Source organism: Pseudorasbora parva, chromosome 17, assembly GCF_024679245.1.
Source record: "Pseudorasbora parva isolate DD20220531a chromosome 17, ASM2467924v1, whole genome shotgun sequence".
Taxonomy (NCBI): Eukaryota; Metazoa; Chordata; class Actinopteri; order Cypriniformes; family Gobionidae; genus Pseudorasbora; species Pseudorasbora parva.
Genome location: NC_090188.1, coordinates 26,347,546 through 26,370,053, shown reverse-complemented (window position 1 = coordinate 26,370,053; position 22,508 = coordinate 26,347,546). Strand labels below are relative to the sequence as shown.

The 22,508-nt window shown below is 38.7% G+C and overlaps 1 long non-coding RNA gene and 1 other non-coding gene across 4 annotated transcripts; both read left to right on the top strand.

Moving 5' to 3' along the window:
• Positions 1-15,833: 15,833 nt before the first annotated feature.
• Positions 15,834-15,958, top strand: LOC137045745 (U6atac minor spliceosomal RNA). Its single transcript, XR_010898837.1, has one exon. It is a non-coding gene; the product is annotated as a U6atac minor spliceosomal RNA (small nuclear RNA).
• A 1,186-nt stretch (positions 15,959-17,144) lies between these two features.
• LOC137045214 (uncharacterized) lies at positions 17,145-20,010 on the top strand. 3 transcript variants are annotated; one of them, XR_010898719.1, is made up of 4 exons: positions 17,145-17,200; positions 17,471-17,569; positions 17,840-17,886; positions 19,926-20,010. It is a non-coding gene; the product is annotated as an uncharacterized lncRNA (long non-coding RNA). The 3 variants fall into 3 exon arrangements; XR_010898717.1 differs by lacking the exon at positions 17,145-17,200 and having other exon boundaries at positions 17,278-17,569; XR_010898718.1 differs by lacking the exons at positions 17,145-17,200; positions 19,926-20,010 and adding an exon at positions 18,382-18,431 and having other exon boundaries at positions 17,278-17,569.
• The last annotated feature ends 2,498 nt before the right edge of the window (positions 20,011-22,508 follow it).

Here is a 22,508-nt window from a genome sequence, read left to right as displayed (position 1 = left end):
AAGCACACATTTGGCATTGTAAAGAGGCTATTCAAATGTGCTGTTCAAATAAGAGATCACAGATCACGACAGTATGGATTGTATGGTTTCACTCAGAACTGAATACTACTTATGTCACTACTTAATATGAATAATTATTAAGTCCTACAAAAACACAGACACCAACCGCATGTCAAATTTCAACCATGGTCGTTTCCCAAATGCTTTCTCCTCTCCACTGTAGCCTTTATAGTATACTATAAGAGCAACCTTCAAGCCTGATCCATTCTGTCCTTCTTAATACGCCAACAACACAACCTCATCATGTGTGACAAGACTGTTTCTGCCTCAACCCAACACTGCTGCCCTTCATAAATAATTAAAGATCTAATCTGTGATATTTCCAAAGGTCAGCAGCACAACAAAGCCACAAAAAAATGCCAACTCCCCCATTCCTCTCAACGTTTTCACTTTTTTTTTACTTCTTCTGGCCTGAACCTTTTGAGAATTCCAGGAGAAAGAAAGATTTTTTATTTTTTTATTTTTGTGAGCCAGCAACTATTGAACTCTCGGGAGTGACCTACAATCCATTTTGAAGCTTTGTAGATAATGATAATAAGTAAATAAAAAAATGCTAATACAAATCTGTGGTCTGCTCCGTCACCCCAAAACCTCAGTTCAGCTAAATGCTAAAGGGCAAAGGTCACTAAAGCTTTCCTGCATGCCAAAACACCTAAATGTATTATTTAAATACATTTGAATATAAATATGAGCTAGCGCTAACCTTGATTGGTCCCCTTGATGCATTATCTATAAGGTTCCACAAATCTCCAGACGCATGAGAACTGTGCTCTCTCACTCAGCTCAGGAAGTTACTTTCAGAATTAAAGATGCCAGCAAAGACATTCCTAATCCAAGAGGTATTAACTGTAAAATACCATTATTCACATCACGAATGCAGCAACACGAAACTTTCAGAGTTATTAAAAGTTAATCCTTATGTATGATTTTTAACGCATGTCAATTGTTTTATTAACGCGTATTGTTTTACTAGTGAGATCTACACTGTAATTAGCAGTTATCAGGTCTGTGTCCGGGCCGCAGACTGCATTGTGTAAATGAAGCTTGCTGGAGGAAATGTTTAGTGTGCTGGAGATTTATTCAGATGTTTAATCCTGACAGTGAGCTTAATCATTACCGCATGCTCTTGTGGAATGATTTTCTTTTCTGCCAGCAAGGTTTTATCTTGCCTCGCCTTTTCAACTGAAACGTCAGAGAAATGCACAGAAGGTTTTCTTTAGCTTCAGAAACATCCTTCCCGAGTTTCTTTGTTCCCTGTATCGCACTGGAGCAGGAGAGGAACGCTGGCTAACTGAAAAAGAGTTACATCCTCGCATATGTCGAGGAAACAACCAAATTGAGAGTGTCAGGCATGTTTTTGCAATCCGTATCATATTTTCTCTCATGTTCTCTGACATTCAACCCTCAGAGAACGTGTATATTCATGATCAAAGCCAATTTTCCCATACACCTGATTATCAACAATCGGTGTGGTAACATTTTTGGAAAGTGTGGCCAAATTTCACCACTGTTTTAAAGTATACAAACACAAATGCTTGTACCTTTTTTAAAATGTAGATATGCCCATCTCTGAGCAATCTTCTGACACAGTTTATTATAGTTTATAGTTCATAAATTATAGTTTAATAAATAATAAATTAAAGTTTATTACAATTTATTCATAATCCTAAAATATTCTTACACCACACTGACCTCAGGTAGAGAACTTCAAAACGCATATTAATAAGCCTGCAGCGCAGTTGCACTGATCTTTTCCAGAAAGACAGATGGCAGAAAATTCAGTATCTACTCTACTGTATGTTTATCGCAGCCCTCTAGCACTCTATAAAGTTTCATTAGCCTATGCTTAATATCATTTGGAGAAGCTTATCTATTGCTTACTGAATGGGCTCTGTTGTGTGAATAACAAGAAACCACAAAGACTACTTAGGGCCAGATTTACTTAACAGGGCAAATGAAAAAGCAGTTGGGAGTGGACATTTCTGTGTGTGATAAACAGATGATGGCCGGTGTTACGAGATTTTTGGTTTCTGAGATTTTAAGTTTCAGTGGGCGGCGCTTACATGAATATTCATGAGTTTCCCGGACATGCGCGTGAAACTGAGAATTTTATTTCGCTCCTCCTTGTATCTCAGCAGATATAATGTATTGTTTCAAAAAAAGTTAAACCGTCTCAATGTTGCACGAATTTATGCCTAATCTTTTTTGTTGTTTATTGCGTTTACAAAATATTTATTAGTTTGCAAGTTTTATGCAGTCGTAGGCCTACCTGACTGAAAGATTGCAGGCATTAAGCAAACTTCAACTAGTCGTACTGATTTCATTTCATTGTGCTTTTCTTTTTTTTGTACCATGATGCTTTAAAATGGTCTTTAATAATAATTATAATTGTCATAATTTGTTCATAAACCCGTATAAATGTATATGTGGACTAAAAAGTTAATCCTGGTGTTATTTATTCTTAAATTCTTGTTCATAATTATTTATTAAATAACTTCAAACCACAGACAAGCATTAATGTGTTGCTTTAATAGGTCTACAGAAGTTTTGAATTAAAAGAAGTACAATTTTTAATTCAAACAAACAAAAATTGTTTGAATTAAACAATTTGAGAAAAGTCTGGCTGTTTTTCTATTGGCTAATAATACTGTTCAAAGGTCTTTATTTTTTATGTTCAAAAAGGCTGCATTTAACTGATTTAAAAAATAAAAATGATATATTTTTAACAAATGTTCTCTATATTTAATTTTTTTTATCTTGTGATGGCAGAGCATCAGTGTCACATAAGTTATGACCCTTCAGAAATCATTCTAATATATACAGATTTTTTGCTCAAGAAACATATATCACAGTTGAAGATGGTTAATGAAGTGTTGAAACCATTATACAGTCATCTGTTTTCCGGATTTTTAATGAATAGGAAGTTTAGAAGGGCAGCTTTTATTTTAAATATAAATAATTTGTAGCATTATGTATTTACTGTCTTTTTTGTTTATTTGTTTGTTTGTTTGTTTGTTTGTTTGTTTGTTTGTTTGTTTACCAATATAATCAATTCTTGCTTAATAAAAGTTAACATTTTAATCATAATGATTCCAAACTTTTGTCGTGCAAATCTTAAGAGTGATTTAAAAAGTCAAGATGACAGAATGTCATAAATGTTTTAATATAGATTCAATAGTTTTAAAATATTTAATTTTGAAGATTTAAAGTCATTAGTGCTTCTATAAAGCCCAATTAAACCTACATGTTTATGAAACACCTCCAGTATCACAGAAAAGTCTTAAGCTGTTTTAACTGAAAGCATATCTTAAAATATGTCAGTTCCTTTGTTTTGTCAAGATGCACCCATTAATGTTTTTTTTTTTCTAAGGCATGTTTAATATTAAATCTAAATATCCTAATTTAACTAGGCCTAATGCGAGTTAATCTAAACCATGTCTGTGAAACCACTTTATGACTAATAAATTAGTGTTGGTTGTGCATCAAAAAAGATCAGATATAAATGATCATCAATGTGTATCATCCAGGCAGTGCAACACATGGTCAAAGAAAGAGCAGATAACAGAGAGTATTATAAGAATAGGTAGCAAAATGTTTATTAGGCCACTGACATGGTTGTGGGTGTTATTTCAGTCATTTGCAGAGGGATAACAGTTTTAAAGCTTCATAACGTAAGGTAACAGAAGTGCATAACAATAAATAAAGTTATAATCTGTTCATAAGAATATTATTTATCTGTTCTTCTATTGGAAATCGGAACCTTAAACCATGTGATAATTTTATTTGTAAATTTATATTTGTTTGTAAAACAATTAATTTAATGTTTTTAAATTATTTTATTCATAAATTTTTTATTGGAAACATGAAAAAAATATCACCAACATTTTTCAGCACTGTGACTTCTACAACCACTGAGCAGACAGTTCACAATCAGAGAACATGGAGAATGTTCAATTGTTTGGCATGAAAAGGGAAAGTTAACACATCATCTTCACAGTAGGCTATATACACAAAATATAATGTCCACAGATACAATAAAACACAGGTTTATTTCAGTTGTTACGGGCAGTTCATAAACTGATAAAAGACTATCTCAAAATCACAAAGAAAACTAACAACAAAATGAAATAGCTAAATGTATTCGACTACTTGAAGTTTCCTTCTAACATTACACACGTGAATGACTGCATTCAGTCAGGGACAATTGTAGCCTAGGACAATTGCACAAAACGTGCAAATAATAATAATAAACTGTTCTGAAACGATAAATAGTTGTAGTTTAGCCATAATCTCGTGACACAATGATTTACCTTTTTTGAGATCATCCATTAAACATGCTGAGTAACAAATGTGTGTCAACTAAAAATAGTCCGATGAATCTTGATGTTGTCATCTTTTAATATTAGTTAATATGATGTGTCTTCCTTTATGGTTGTTTAAGAAATGAAAAGCAACACACTTTATTAGTTAGGGTTAAAATAACTTTTGCCAAACATATAACATGCTAAAAACATTATAATCACTGCAATAAGGATCGAGTCATACTCTTAAGCAGATATACTGTATATAGACCTCAAGCTCATCTCACTGAAAGGAAAGGAGAGTAACAACAATTTACAAACAAGTAAATTTAAGTTTGTTCCTTGCAAAAACCTAGCATATACTGTGTTGTAGTGGAGACCAGCTCATTCGAGTCTGACTCAAGGTCGAGTTCAAAAAGGGTCAAGTCTGAGTCGAGACCGAGACCAGAGAGGGTTGAGTCCCAGTCGAGATCAGAGAGGGTTAAGTCCAAGTCGAGATCAGAGAGGGTTAGGTCCGAGTCGAGATCAGAGAGGGTTAAGTCCGAGTCGAGACCGAGACCAGAGAGGGTCGAGTCCGAGTCGAGGCCGAGTTAAGAGAGGGTCGATTCCGAGTTCAGAGAGGGTCGAGTCCAAGTCGAGACCGAGACCAGAGAGGGTTGAGTCTAAGTCGAGACCGAGATCAGAGAGGGTCGAGTCCCAGTCGAGACCGAGTTCAGAGAGGGTCGATTCAGAGTCAAGACCGAGACCAGAGACCAGAGACCAGAGAGGGTCGAGTTCGAGTCGAGACCGAGATCAGAGAGGGTCGAGTCCAAGTCAAGACCAAGTTCAGAGAGGGTCGATTCTGAGTTCAGAGAGGGTCGAGACCGAGTCAAGACCGAGACCAGAGAGGGTCGAGTCCAAGTCGAGACCTAGTTCAGAGAGGGTCGAGTCTGAGTCGAAACCTAGTTCAGAGAGGGTCGAGTCCGAGTCGAGACCAAGTTCAGAGAGGGTCGATTCCGAGTCAAGACTGAGTTCAGAGAGGGTCGAGTTTGAGTCGAGATCAGAGAGGGTCGAGTCCGAGTCGAGACCGAGACCAGAGAAGGTCGAGTCTGAGTCGAGATCAGAGAGGGTCGAGTCCGAGTCGAGACCGAGTTCAGAGAGGGTCGAGTCCGAGTCGAGACCGAGTTCAGAGAGGGTCGAGTCCGAGTCGAGACCGAGATCAGAGAGGGTCAAGTCTGAGTTGAGACCAAGTTCAGAGAGAGTCTATTCCGAGTCGAGACCGAGACCAGAGAGGGTCAAGTCAGAGTCCGAGTCGAGACCAAGACCAGAGAAGGTCGAGTCCGAGTCGAGACTGAGACCAGAGAGGGTCGAGTCCAAGTCGAGACCGAGATGAGAGAGGGTCGAGTCCGAGTTGAGACCGAGTTCAGAGAGGGTCGAGTTCAAGTCGAGATCAGAGAGGGTCGAGTCCGAGTCTAATGAGGAATATAATAATAATAATAATAATAATAATAATAGTTCATTACATTTATATAGCGCTTTTCTAGGCACTCAAAGTGCTTTACATAGAAGGGGGAATCTCCTCAACCACCACCAATGTGCAGCATCCACTTGGATGATGCGACGGCAGCCATATTGCACCAGAACGCTCACCTCACACAAGCTGATTGGTGGAGAGGAGACAGAGTGATTGAAGCCAATCAGGATATGGGATTATTAGGAGGCCATGATGGACAGGGGCCAGATGCCAGGGTTACACCCCTACTCTTTATCGAAGGACATCCTGGGATTTTTAATGACCACAGAGAGTCGGGACCTCGGTTTAACGTCTCATCCGAAAGACGGTGCTCTTTAACAGTATGGTGTCCCCATCACTATACTGGGGTGTTAGGACCCACACAGACCACAGGGTTAACACCCCATGCTGGCCTATATATATATATATGACCACGCTATGATTTTGACATTCTTTGACAGAAGTAATTGCGCTGGGGAATACTAGATGAGATTCGTCTCATCTGATATGAGCTAAAAATTAACACAAATACTGTTCGGTTTCTCGCATCAATGTGTCACCACGAGCCACAGTGTTTAATATGGATTCGTATGTCTATATGTTTGAGATTTGTGCCGGAGGGAGAGAGGGCCTTCTGTTAGACATTTTCGGGGGAGATGCTCATTTTATTATTAATTAGGTTTGGTAAAAAGGTTTAAATTTCTCTGTGACACTTTTGTCCTACTTTGTAAACAGTAATTATATTAAAATAACAGTTAAGACAAATATAGCAGCAGTATGACTTTCTGGAAAACGTGATCACTACGGGATGCCAGGTGGACACAGCGTGTCCAAGAAAGCGAGCATCAGTGCAGGCCTAAAGAAAGAGTCACTTGCAGACTTATACAACAAACAAACTACTAAACATTAGCTGTCAAAATGCTGAGATTTTATGTATATAATGATTAGTTCTTAATCTTTGTGCATTCTCTCCAGATGTCAATTGGAAGTTGTTCCCTTTGCTTCGTTAATGATTTTCGGCCTCCTAATAATCCCCATATCCTGATTGGCTTCATCACTCGGTCTCCTCTCCACCAATCAGCTGGTGAGCGTTCTGGTGCAATATGGCTGCCGTCGCATCATCCAGGTGGATGCTGCACATTGGTGGTGGTTGAGGAGATTCCCCATTCTATGTAAAGCGATTTGAGAGCCTAGAAAAGCGCTATATAAATGTAATGAATTATTAATTATTATTATTAGATGATGTAGCAGACATTTTCACACATAGTTAAGAGCTAGACGCTCGCTCCACAACATCCTTCCTGATCTGAGTCCTGCTACCTACCTGCTACAGTTGTGCTTAAGAAAATCGCACATCATTGGACGTGTCAAACATCAATTTAAAAATAAGTCAGAGTCCTAATATGTTCGAGTATGAGTCAATACCAAGTCCAAATACACACGAGTCCATGACGAGACTGAGACAATTAAAATATGGTCTCAAGACCGACTCTGAGTCTTGTGTACAAATCACTGAGCATATGTATTCAGAAGACCCGGAATATAAAGCAATATAATACTGAAAAGTTACCCACAATCTTATTTCTGCTCTGCAAATATGATGACAATTCGTCTACACACTGGCTAAGGTTAAACTCTGAGATTTAGTTCATGACTTAGAGGTTTAAAAGCCAAGAGAGGAAAAGATTGCCTGAGAGGATTGAAACATGCATCCTGAATTTTTACTTTTTACTTCTCTCCAGTCCAGGATGTGCCTTATCTCTGGCTACAGCAAAGCGATGTGCGTGTAGGTAAATTTTATGTGGTCTATGTGTGTCTGGGTAAGCGTGTGAATATGCAAACTCATCATCACTGTTTGCCACTAACACTTCTGCTCATGTGTGACGTCCTCTCTCTGCCCTCTCCTTGTGTTCTGCTGGCAGGGTTGATTATGCCGCTTGTCCTTTTAACCCTGCGGCTTTGAGTTAGTGTCATCCTGGGTCTCTCATTAGTCTCTTTTTCCCATTAAACATTCATGATCTGCGTTTCCATGTCAACAATGCACAAAGGTCACTGAAGAATGATAACTTGGGATGGTTATGGTTTTTGCATCGCTCATAAAATGTAGCGCTAGCGTGCTTTATTTCTCAAATAAAATCTCTGCCTTCCACCAGCTGCGGCTGCCTCTGAGCTTTCATAAAGCAGGAAAAATCATTGGGGTGCCACGTAGTAACTGGGCTCAGACTGTCAGGGGTGAACGAAATGCAATTTCTATAGGTAAAATGAAAATTGGATGGTTCCTTCCATCTCCCATGTGTGTCAAGGATTCATTTTTAATATATTTTCAGTCCCATAGAACGACTGTTTGCTTCCTGTGACTGCTCACATTTCTCCACTGCTGCAATTATCAATTAATTACTCATTGACGCTGGTGTATCCTTTATCATTGTTATGTCTCTGCATGTTGTTTACACATTCTATTACATTCACTTGGTACAAGCCACAGGCATGCTGTCTGAGTGATATGAAACTTTTAATGTTTTTAAACAGCTTGTTTTGCAAATTACCCTCAATAAAGAGTTTGTTGCCTCCTAAATTTCACCAAATCCACAGAGACTCCACTAAGTTGCAAAAAAGCTGTGAAAAAAGCTGTGAAAAGCACTTGCTATGGTTTCAGAATGAACAGATAGATAAAAAAAGAGAATAGTGAAGTTCATGACAGCGCACATTTAATCAACTATGAGAACTTTTACATCCCAGGGGTTTTTTTAAACATTAAAATTATATATATATATATATATATATATATATATATATATATATATATATATATATATATATATATATATATATATATATATATATATATATATATATATATATATATATATATATATATATATATATATATATATATACTCTCTACTTTTGAAATAGCTTCTAGCATCTAGAGACGTAATTGTGCTTGTGTAAGGCTTCATCTGAAAGTATAAAAAAATCTATTATTAAGATTTTTTATTTTATTTTTTGGTTCTGTTTTAGTCTTAAGTTTAAGGTGAAGTTAACTCTTTTTTCATTTTCGTTTAAAACCCAGGATGGGACTAGTTGTCGTGATTGCGAGACATATACTCGCAATTCTGAGAAAAAAGTCTCTTCCCTCAGAGTTGGACTATAACTCGCAATTGCGAGCTTATATCTTACAATTCTGAGAAAAGAAGTCATAATTGCAAGTTATCGGCTGCAATTGTGACCGAGTCCCCCTCTGTCACACACACACATATGTATAACATGCTGAATATAGGTAGTTTATATAATAAAATTAACCTTAAAGGTAAGATACGGCTCTAGTTTTAATAATTTAAACAGGCCTTTAAAGTTTGGGCAAAAACTTCTGTTTTCATGCATTTTATTTGGGGGGGTTCAGAATGCTGAATTCCAAGTTGGCTTTCTAAAGGCAAGTGGCGTGTTATCTATATGCATTTTGAGCTATCCGCGTGTATGTCTATGCTGTGTGATTCCATGTGTATGTCTACGCCTAAACGAACCATTATCTCCACATGTATGTCTATGCCATGTGATTCTGCCAACCTGATCTCACAGAATGAATGTTTATAGCCTAATTTTATATTTTGGAGCAACTAACTCCACTCCTACCCTAAACCTACCCACTCTCAACAATATAAAACACGTAACAGGCACATAAATGTACAGTCACATGTACTTATTGCAAAAACTGATAAAAAAAACTGTATAAAAGTATTCACTTATGTTGCATTCCAGGTCTTCTGAAGTCATACGATATCCTCATGTGAAGAACAGAGTTGATCTTAAAGTTTTAATCGTTGAAATGATGATTGTGCCCCTTTGTGAACAGAACACACACACACTCGTTAATATTTCTGATTCAAATGATACACGAGACGACAAGTTTAGAATGACGCGATCGGTCACGAGACAAACGAGAGCCAATGGCATTTTACAATCAAAGCTGACGTAATGACACAGTTGGTCACGAGACACACGACAGCCAATGCTGTCAAAGCTGACGTGACGTTTCTTCCAGCTGCAATATTTGAAATGTATTATTAATGTTTGGCGGATGGACTCGACGTTACTGATCGCTTTTGGGGATTTTCTTCACACAAATCAATCGTTTGGCCTCGGAACACTTGGGATATTTGTACTTTCTGAATAAATTGTGCCTGCAGTCGTATCTGCCCGTTATATCCTGTTTTTTATAATACACAAATGGGTAGGTTTAGGGAAGGGATTAAGTTATGCATTCAAAATGTGTCTGACTATGTGTGTGTGTCCACAAGGTAAATGGATTTATAAACATACTAAAAAAAATTATTCTGAAAATGTAAAAATGAAGAATGTTTCTTATGATGGGGTAGGTTTAGGGGCTGTGTGTGTGTGTGTGTGTGTGTGTGTGTGTTTGTGCGTGCGTGCGTGCGTGCGTGCGTGCGTGCGTGTGTGTGTGTGATTGGTAGGTTTAGGGGCAGTGTGTGTGATGGGTAGGTTTAGGGGCAGTGTGTGTGTGTGTGATGGGTAGTTTTAGGGGTAGGGGCAGTGTAGGGGGGGGGTAGAATGAAACAGCGTTGATAAACACGCTAAAAAGCGATTATGCATTTATTTATAGCACGCCAAAATGGCATACGAATTGGCATGTCTTACATACGCCATTTCATGAGATCAGTCTGTGACGGGACACAGTCGCCGGCACCATTTCCACTTTTCTAGTCTGTTTATCATATTAAATATATTTACGTGCACTGTAAAAAATTATATGTTCAATAAGTTATGACAAATAATATGTTTTTACATTGGAGCAGACGACCCCCACAGCAGCGCAGGCGGTCTTGAAGACCCCCCACGGTGAAACAGACGACCACCACAGCAGCACAGGCAATCCAGCCAGAGTCCTCCCTGGCTTCGGGGCAGGAGGCAGAGCCCTCTCTGGCTTCGGGGCAGGAGGCGGAGCCCTCTCGGGACTCGGGGCAGGAGGCGGAGCCCTCTCCGGACTCGGGGCAGGGGCTGGAGCCCTCTCGGGGCAGGGGCCGGAGCCCTCTCGGGACTTGGGGCTGGGGCCGGAGCCCTCTCGGTACTCGGGGCAGGGGCCGGAGCCCTTTCTGGACAGTGTTCAGTGGCTGGAGGCTCTGGAAGGTCTGCCGAGACGACACGAGGCTCTGGAAGGTCTGCCGAAACGACACGAGGTTTTGGAAGGTCTGCCGAGACTATACGAGGCTCTGGGAGGCCTGCTGAGACGACACCAGGCTCTGGAAGGTCTGCTGTCTTGTCCAAAGACACAGTCTCAGCGGCCATCTTGTCAGAGGACACCGGCTTGGCGGCCATCTTGTCCCATGACACCGGTTCGGCGGCCATCTTGTTCAAAGACACAGGCTCGGAAGCCCTCTTGTCCGAGGACACAGGCTCAGCAGCCATCTTGTCAGAGGACACCGGCTCGGGGCAGGAGCCCATGGCAGGAGCACATGTCCCATGACACCGGTTTGACGGCTATCTTGTCAGAGGACACTGGCTCGGCGGCCATCTTGTCAGAGGACACTGGGTAATGTAGTTTGTGATGGAGTGACAGTCCGGGGTGGAGTGCCCTCTGGTGGCGATCATGGGCACTCACACTGGTGAATTGTGACAGGCTAAGTTCGGCTGGCATCCAGGCTAACAAGATGTAACTCATTTTTTTAAGTTACTTTAACATAAATTAATTTGAAATAACTTAAACATCCAAGTCAATTGTACTGCAAAAGTGCCTTTTTTATAGTTTGTGTTTAAAATTTTGTTATGATGTTACTTTGTGCGTTCGCTCAGCGGCTGCTGTGACACTTGTTCACAATGCTAAGAGTAAAGTGCTTCTGCAGAATAAAACCGGAAACCGAGGATAACGCAGATATGCGACTCCCTCAGACTCCTTGGTTAAAATAGCAATTTTCTCACAATTTACTGTTATTTGAAACATTTGGGATATTGTAAGTACTCAACTGAACAATATATATATATATATATATATATATATATATATATATATATATATATATATATATATATATATATATATATAACACTGGCCAAGTGGTTTTTGGATATTTTACTGCAGAAATACTACATAGAGCACCTTTAATTCAACGTGAGTGGCGCAGCAAAAATAGACTCAGTGCCGAACCTTGTGCTCTGCTCCTGCGACACACTGCAGGACTACCTCTGCGTGTGGTGTGAATGCTCTAATCTGTTTGCATGGGCGCTAAAAAAAAAAACACTCTGCTAACACATGCAGTGTGAAACTGGTCTAAGCCAACATTTCATTGTGGGCCAATGTGGGTGTGATATAGACTTGAGGTATGGGTCCTACATTGGTTTGTCCATATGTTCCATGTCAGTCCTATCTGAATTACCCCCAGTATGAAACATTGAACCCATGAAAAAAAATTACGTCAGACATAGGACTTTATGTCTGAAATAGTAGAAAAACTTTCAACCATTTGCCACAAACTTGGAAAACTTTGGTAAATCCCGTAAATAATGAATACCAGAGGTTGCATAACAACAGCAGGTCGAAATGAAACTGGTTATTTCAGGCATCTCTTGCCATTTAGTGCATAATATTTGGACTGACTGTGATTGATATGCAAATAGGCCTTTGGAGGCTGAGCTTAAGAAAATTATGTTTCAAACTCTATGTACCTGCAACTTAAAATATATAAGCTTTCTTAAAGGGTTCTGCCTTCGTGTTCCACAAAAGAAAGAAAGTCATATGGGTTTGGAACAACATGAGGTTGAGTAAATAATGACAGAATTAAGTTTAGGTGAAGTGTTCCTTTAAGATCCATGCATATGGGAAATACAAGAGTAATCACATAAACGTAACTGGATGAGTGGGAGCAGGTGGCACCTTCAGATTTATTTTGAGACCCATTTTCATAAGGTGGCAGAAATGAGTCATTAACATTGATTTGGAGCAGTCTGGTCTGGGCACCTTGGAGAAATGCACATATTCTTTTCAACATTAAAGAGATGCTTGAATGGGAAATCCATATCTAAAATGTTGCGTAGGCCAAGTCTTGGTTTTGTATGAAATTTCTTTGACAAGGAGGGAAAAAAAATGGATTTCATCACCCAAGTCTATTCAGGGTTATGATCAATCAAAGTAGTTCATATTTATTCAAGCTTTATCCATGCGTAACAGTGCTGGTCCAAAGGAAGCGCCAGTAGGTGACCCCGAGGAGCCCGATCTCGTTTAATCTTTGTCCTAGTGTGCATCTGGACAAGCAGACTCTCCTTCAGAGCCGTGTTTCATGTGGCGTCAGTCCCAAAGAGACCCACACAGAACAATCAATGCAGGAAAAGCTCTCAGAACTGAGGAAAGTTAATGGCCCTGCCTTGTTCAGCATCAGATATGATCAATATAACAAATGAGTACAGTTAAGACTTTCCCCCATACCAGACGGTCATATAAAATAAGCACTTTGTTTAAGCTGTTTGAATATTATGTGTTTAATTTTGTGGAGAGTTTATTTTCTCAGAAATGTCAGTGTTAAATGAATAGTAGACCTCAAAAAAATCTGTCATCATTTGCTCACCCTCCTGTGAATCTAGAACAAGAATGGGAATATAACGAGTTACCTCAAAAACACCATCAAGGTATAATGTAAAATGCTCATCAGGGCTATATTTATTTGATAAAAAATAAAGTAAATAGTAATATTATTACAATGTAAATGTAATTTATTCCTGTGAAGACTGTAGTAATAGCTGCTGAAAATTCAGCTTTGTCACATATTAGTCACATGATCCTTCAGAAATCATTATAATAAGCTGATTTGCTGACACTTTTCTATTTTTTTTTATCTTTAATTGAATATGGCAACATTTTTTATTTAAAAATTGTTATTTGAATATGGTAACATTCTTATTTGAAATATTTTATTTGAATATGGCACCATGAAACAAAATATTTCTATATTTAAATCACTGACAGAGACCCCTCCCCTATCAGCCAATCACTGTGGTCATAGTTAGTAAGCGTGTTGACATCATCCATACCAACAAGGTTAACCCCGCCCTTACTCTTAGCTTAAGACTTCTCTCCATTCTTTAGTAATAGTTTCTCTCAGCAGCTTTGTGAATAGGTTTTAGGAGAAAACTCGTAAGAAAGAACTTTTACTGCCATAAGTAAGATAACATTTTTTGTGAATAGGACCCCTGGACTCTAAACAGTCACCTGAGAATAAACTTTCAAATCGTTTAAATGATATATAAAAGGCCCACTGAAATCAAAATTTAAGTTTTTTAGCTTTTAGTAGGATAATGTCAGCCTTAAAGTTATGAATAAGCTGATGTGTTCCAAAACAATGACAAAATTTGCAGATATAAGCATTCAAAACGTATAGTCTCTCACTTCCATTAAAACGGATTACAGATTTAGATGACATCATCGCCAACTTCACCTTCTCATCAAATCTTCTGTTCAATCAAAATGCTCTCTAGAATCTAAAGCCTGCCCCTTACGCTGCTGAAGTTGCGGCTGAAATTGGTCAGCTTTTAACGCATTTACTAATTTCTATGGTGAACAGCACATGGCACACTATATATGGTTAGGAAACGATTCAGTGTAAATATGCTTTCAGTCGAGGTGAATGAAGTCTGGTTTCACGTTAGTTTCACGCACCGCAGCAGCGCACACACATAGGCTGCATCCGAAAACCTAGGCAGCTGACTCGTTGCCTCGCTGCCTTATCAGGCAATGACTTGTAAGGTAGTGTTTTGTGCATAAAGGCACCTCACAAAACTAATTTTGGACAGACTTCTAAGACAGTGTAACAGTTTAATGATCTACAGCAAAATAGAGCGAGAACTAAACACACATTTCAGTAGTAACTTCTCGCTAGAAATGACATCAGTATTGAAAAATATTGGTAAAAAACATTCATTTACACACAAACTGACCCGCAAACGCAACTTTCGGACGCCATATTATTTTCCCAGCTCAACTGTCACTGAATGGAAAGCACAGGATTGTGGGATATCAAAGGCAGTGAAGGATACATGTATGCTGCCTTCAAAAATCGATCAGATGAAGGTATCTCAGGAGACAGGAAGTAAAGCAAACATTCGATTCGGACATTGCTTGATGCCATCCTGCCTTCAAATGTTTCCTCCGAAGGCAGCATTTTCCAGGTTTCAGACGCAGCCATAGTCTAGACCAAAGCCGTTGACTAGAGACACAAGAGCGCAGTGCGGATCATATGCGTGAGTCAGTGCAGACAACAAACAGAACAGGCTCATTTGAATTCTGACAAGATGGCTGTATTTTAAAGCGATATGAAGGAGATTATGAAGATAAACGGTTAGAAGAAACTGGCATTACCAAACATAAAGGCTCTAGTCAAACTGACACGGTGTATTAACGAAATGCTATTGGCTGTTTCAAAAAAGAGGAGGAGCTGCTAACAGCTGGAGCGGTTTCAAGGGAAATCACGTCAACACATTGAATAATGTGCCGCGATTCAAGGCACTTTGGCTGGCCTTTAACTTTCAGTTACTATATATTAAGTTAATACTCTAACATCAGCTTAAACTAAAAATGTAATGTTTTGTATCAAGGAAAGTTCAAATAATAGTTTCAGCAAGGTCAGCCTTTTCGAACACCAGACAAAGTGCTAAAAGCCCAAGTGCAAAAACCTGTTCTGTGATGTGTTGCACTTTATGTGAGCTCACTGATGGAAAGGCAGCTTGTGACAGATAACAAGACAGCTCAGACACAGGGGACTGAATGGGGATCAGTTTGGACAGATCATCAGAGGTGAGATGTGTGGGGAGACGGGTGACAGTCTCAAAGCCTGGGGTTACTGGATTGAGCGACAGGACTGTGTCACCTCCCCCAACACACAACAAATTCTCACCTTCTAATTGGCATGAGGTGTCAGAGATGTTGACTGTCACCATTATCATTTTCATTTAGAATCAGATGCTCCATCAATGCCCTGGCATTGTTTGAAAGGAGAGAAGGCTAGCACTCCACTTGACAAGAATGGAAGAGGTTCTATTGACCTTTAACACACATACGGTTAAAGCATTGCCATCTACTCTCTCACCATGATTGGGGTGGTTGTATAGTGGTTAAAGGGTCATGAAACCTAGATTTCTGAGATTTTAATAGGAGTATGTGTGTTGAACATTATGGAAGACAATGTTACCATCTATTAGTTTTGAATGTGGAAGAAAACTAGTTATTTTGAAACCTTTTTGCTCTATTTTTAACTTCCTGGTTTAAATTTGTCTTCATGTCAATGTCATATGTGACGTTTTCTCGTACTATAGTGCATTGATGAGTCATTGTGTCTCATAATTATTCATGAGTCTGCATGTCTTTACCCTATGAGAATATGTGTTGCTTAATTCATGACAGCACGCGCTTAATAAATTCATGACGAGACATGTTGATAGGCATTTTCCTCAGACTGACACTTTAAACAGATTACATACAGTAAGTGAGAGATTCATTAATGGATCAATTTGTATGAGTGTCTGTGTTGCCAATTCTCTTCAATAGATCAATAGGATTGACACAAATGTGATTCATCCACACTGTGAGTGTAACCGCTCTTTACCGCCATTCACCCGACCAAACGTCTTATAAAAACTCCACAAAATAAGCCTAAAAAGTTATCAAAGTTATGCAACAGCGTGTTCATATAAATATTTGATGCAGAGAACAAATTGCGAATAGCTGTGCATCTAATTGTCCATTTGAATTATAGCTGTCACAGGATGTATGCATTTGTGTAATGGTGAGCTTACAAAACCATCTGTATATTGTGTTGCGTGTAACTTAATAGTCATTTGCAGCGTGCATCTGTGGGAAGCTTTGACAAGAGAGTGGAGCCTTCTCTGTTCAAAAGTGCCTACACTGTAAAACCTAACAGTGAAATTCACTAAATGAAATAAGTTCATTTTACTTAATGTTACCAAAAAAGTTAATTCAACTTAACAAATATGTGTGATGTTAACTCAAAAATGTATTATTGTAAGCAAACCTCAATCGTAATAAGTTACTAAAACTTTTTAACTCTAATGGTTTAAGTTACAGATATTTATTTAATCTAGTATTTTACATCTATGGCCAATTAAATAACTAAAAGCTGATAAAATAAATAAATAAACAAGAGTATATACATTAATCTACCTCATATTAAGCCTACAGTCTTACATTAAGCTCTTTTAAAGTCATTACATTTAGTCATGTCAAAGTATCATCCCAGTGAGTTTCCGAGGTAACAAAAACCGCACCTTTTTCCCTCCTTCAGTCCAGTCACAGCAGGACGGCTCGCGCTACAGTCAAGAAAAACAAAAGGTAAGCGTTTCAAACTTATTTATTCATATTTCGCTCATGTTTGAACGTTTTCAGTGTTATTTTCGTACCGCTTTTATGTTTATCCGAAGATTAACCAGCTCAGTAATGTTGTGTGTAAAGTTAGCCAGCAAACAATCTAACATTAGGAGCAAATGCGCTATTGCACCAGTGTTATCAACGGTAATGTACACGTTTGGAGTTAATTATGCTGTTTTACACTGCAGTTTGTCAGCGGGGAATTAAAAAATATATGTTTGTGCTTTCTCACAGTCGGACAGATAAACGCTGGCTTTTGAGACAGTTGGCCATCTTTCCATGTCTCTCGTCTCGTGCCACAGTGACGTTAACTAACTTACGTTAAAGCAAAAGGTAACGTTAATGCAAACTCACGCATTCCTTATATTACAACCGTTTTAAATGTATTGTTAATCGAATTCGAGTTTCCTCTATCATATGTGATGCTAGTTAATTTGACTAAAGCAGCTGAAGCTCCGGGGTGAACAAAGTGACTTGAGGAGCATTTTAGATCCTATTTTGCTAACGTTAGATAAAATTTTAAACTGTTATTTGTTTCTCATGACGTTTTCTCATTTGAAACTCACACTAACACATTGTTGCCATGCTTTTAAATCTTTTCAGAGCAAAGACGAAGGTGCAATGGCAGCAACGTGGCTACAATTCTATGAGTAAGTAAGTTAGAATTAACATTGAACAAATCAATGGAATTTTGTAACGTTACTGTGCAAAATGCAAATGATAACGTTATGAACAGTTACATAATGTTCATACAAATATAAGTTTGTTCTTCAATTTAAATTTTTGAATGAATTGCTATTTTTGCAAACGTAATTATGACCATAAATGTCTTTTAGCACAACTTGTAAGTCTTCTGAAGCAATATGATTTTTTTAATTTAAAAACTTAAAGTCCAAAGTCCAGTCTGTCTATCATTCAAAGTCATGTTGTATTGCTTCAGGAGAATACTGGTCAAGTCTTGAAAGTTGTTGTTATAGTCGGCTTTCCTAATATAAACAGAAACATTTCGTGTGTTATATTTTCACTGGCAGTTATCCTGAAGTTGCCTTGGGTTTGTAAAGGTGTAAGGTAATTGGCAATGCTAGATTTGCAGTGGTTGAAAGAAGTCTTGTCATGAATCATAAAAAAAACTACGATCCTGGCAGGTCTGTTACTATTTAAAAGGAAGAGTCAGGAGATGTTTTCAAGACACAAGGTAGGACACATGTCAAAACTACATTACATTTATTTAGCAACATGTTAACCTTTCAGCTGCCACCAGCATAAATGCATGGTGTGGTTACAGTGACTGATAGTTGATCATTCAAGTTGTCTTAAATGTATAGTCCACTTGCCAATACAAATTCAGTCATGATTCATAAATTACCAACCCTCATATTGTTCCAAACACATAAGAATTTTATTAATCTGTCCATTGAAAATCTAGTCTTCAAAACGTTTAATTTAGGCTTTCATTAGCATATACATTGAGCACAGCAAAAGCTTATTTGACACATAATAAACCAATCTCAGCTCAAGCTTAAAGGAATCGTTCACCCTGATTTACTCCCCCCCTCAAGTCCTCCTTGGTGTAAATGACATTCTTCTTTCAGACGAATACAATCAGATTTATATTAATACGTGTCCTGGCTCGTCCAAGCTTTATAATGGCAGTGAATGGCAGCCCAAAATTTGTAGCCCAAAAAAGTGCATCCATCCATTTTAAAAGTGCTCCACACGGCTCTGGGGGAATAATAAAGGCCTTCTGAATTAAATCGATGGGTTTGTGTAAGAAAAATATCCTCTCGTGATTCAAAACGCTTGTGCAACGCCCGACATCATCGTCACATCATTTATGTTTTTTACGCTGCGTCCGCCGTCAACGCCATGGCTGTTATGCTTTTTTACACTATATCCGACGTCATCGTTGCGCCGGAAACTAGTTATTTTCTTATTTTATAACGAGTTAAATATGGATATTTTTCTTATATAAACCCATCGATTCACTTCGGAAGTACTTTATTAACCCTCCAGAGTCATGTGGATTACTTTTATAATGAATAGATGCACTTTTTTGGCTTCAAATTTTGGACAGCCATTTACTGCCATTATAATGCTTGGATTAACCAGGACATTTATTAATACCGCTCTGATTATATTAATCTGAAAGAAGAACGTAATTTACACCAAGGATGTCTTGCCATTATCCATTTAAAATTTGTTAATCAAATCTGTCTTGTTTCACCTTGTCTACACCGGATGTGAGCAGCGCGACAGGACAAAAGAGCCCCTTATAGTCCGTTATGTTGTCTACACTGGATGCGGCGTGATGTGAGCGACAAATCTTTGACAGTAAACTGTTGCCTCTTTCTATTTATGACATACTGACATGAAAAACAAATGTTTTGCAATGTGTGCATTATCGCTTGAATTCAATTCAATTCGTCATTCAATTCAAGGTCTAGAACATTCGGCTGATACACCCCTGAAAATGTTTTTCCCCCAATTAAACCTTGCTGACAAACAACTTAACATCTTTACAAAATTGAACTACAGGGTTTTAAATAAGCACACGCCCAATTAAATCAACAATAATCCGTTCCTTATAACAACGTTTTTTTTATTTATGAAAATTGAAATATGGTGTCTGCCCTGACAAGGGTTATTTTTATATGTGGTGACATACAAACTTTTTTTCCAATGCATATAGAAAAAGGAGCTTGACCAGGTGCAGAAGCCAACAGTCACCTTCCTTACTGTCGAGGAGGAAGAGGGAACGTTACCTTTAAACCCACTGGATGCTTTGATTGTCTTTAAAGATGAGGTGGTGATGTCTGCCAAGTCTTCGGTCATTGCAATACACTTAGAGTACATTAAAGATCATACAGTGCTTTTGCTTTTTGAGGAAACGTACCTTTTTACATAATTTTTTTTATTTTATATGTTTTGTTATTTAAATGTTATGACTTTTTTAAACATGTTTGTGCTGTTTTATTTGGTGAAAAAGTCTAATATTTTTTGTCTAGTTATATTTGTGAACATATGGCATACTGTATTCATGATGTAAATGTTATATTTCAATAAATTACTTAAAAATACCCTCCTGTTCTGTCTTCATTTTGTACCAATGTTAGCTTGTGCTTAGTCTTATGTAACTTAATCACTTTGAGTTTGATGAACTTAAACCATTTGCCGTAATCTGTTTCCTAAAACCATTTAAGTAACCATGTAGTTGTTAAGACTTAGTTAGATTTGTTACCTGAATTCAAACTGAATTAATAAAATTAACTTAAAATCTTTAAGTTCAGTTTACTCTTAATAATTGATCAACACAACACTAAAATATAAGTTTTAACACTTAAACAACACTAAAATATGAGTTAATTTAACTCAATGTATATGAGTTTTCAGTACTCATACTTAATGGTTTTAAAACTTAATTGGTTTGAAGCAATCGGTTTCCTCAAATGGTTTGAGTTACCGTAACTTGTTGGGTTTTACAGTGTACTACTCCCTTCAGGGATCAAGTGTTGAACTTGCAAGCAATCCCTCCTGATGAGGGAGACCCAGCCCTGTCTCTGTTGTGTCCACTGTGCCCCTTGCACATATACCTGGACTGCACATAGCTTCTGATGATCTGAGCAGTTCTTTGTCTGCTTCCGAGGTGAGCATAAGGCTGTGTCCAACAGAGATTGGCCCACTGGATTGTGAATGCTATTCTCCAGGCTTATAAGTCCCAAGGTGTACACTGCCTGTTGGAGATGAGATCTCACTCCACCAGGGGTATTGTATCCATGGAAAGTGCTTCATTAGCAGAAATATGTCGCACTGCAGCTAGGCTACACCCAACACCTTCGCAAGATTCTGTAATCTCTAAATGGAACCAGTTTTGTCTTGAGTCTTGGCTAACAACAGGTACAACTTGGACAACTTTGAGTGTAGTGCTTGCATAGGTCCCCTCCCCCCTCTCTTTGGTGGTTAAATGCGCCTTTTCTTCCCCGAGAGTTCCCCAGGTTTGATGAACCCAGGACATCTTTCTACCTCCTATCACTCATCGGTAGTGCAATCAGTGAATAAATTTACCACCAGGCCCAGTACTTGTGGTTACATTTACATTTATGCATTTAGCAGACGCTTTTATCCAAAGTGACTTACAACTCAGGAGTACAGGAAGCGATCCGTCAAGAAGAGGCAAAGAAACGCAAAAAGTGCCCCAAATACCAATATTTGTACACTGCTCAGAATAGCAAAAACCAGAAAAGGGAAGAAGAAAAGAGAAGTAGAGGGGAGATTTTTTTTTTATGTAAGATTAAGGGCTCATGGAAGAGATGAGTTTTTACCTGTCTTTTGAATGAAGCGAGTGATTCTGTCGTGCGTATGGAGGACGGAAGATCGTTCCACCAACCAGGAACAATGAAAGAAAAAGTCCTGGAGAGGGATTTCATGCCTCTCTGTGATGGTACCACAAGCCTTCGCTCATTAGCTGAGCATATTAGCTGAGCTGTATATTGTGGTATATCCCTTAGAGGGGAGTCCTTGTCATCTGGCTAGTGCTCTGTATATAGTGGTTCCCTAATGGTGACCTCATCCAATGTATTCTTCTACTGTTCAGTTTTGGTGAACCCAGTGTCTTCCCCTGGACAAAGCTACCCCTGTCGGAAGTCGCTGTGGTCATTAGTCTCCCTTCTCATCAGATAGAGCCCTCCACAGGTACTCTTCCCTATGTATTACTGCACATCTAGTTAGTCTTTGGATGTATTTTCCACATATTACCCTTCCCTTTTGTGTAGGATGAAGTGTTCCTTTCTCAATGAGAAGGACAATGCTTCCCAATGTTACCAACCAGGTTTTTCTCATCCTTAAATAACCATTGAGATCAGTTACCCTGGGCATTGGAAGGTTGCTTGGCACGTGGAGGCATTCCGGCATCTACACCACCATGTCTTGTGACAGTTCAATAGATTTGGTATTTTGACACAATGCCGAAAGTGACCAGCAGAAAGAGAACCTCTTGGTCACTAGTGTTACCCTCGTTCCCTGATGGAGTGAACAGAAACGTTGTGTCTCTCCTGCCACGCTGTTTTGGCTCCTGAGAACAAACCTGAAGTGTGATGCACGCCGGCAGCCTTATATACCCGTATGTCCGGGGGCATGGCCAGGCATTCAAATTTCATATGGCAATTCCACTGCCCTTTTCTGAATGCTTCAGAGGTGTTTTGGGCTCCCAAGAGTGTCCCCTAGTGTCTGTATTTTACAACATTGAAAGTGACCAGCAGAAATGGAACAAATAATG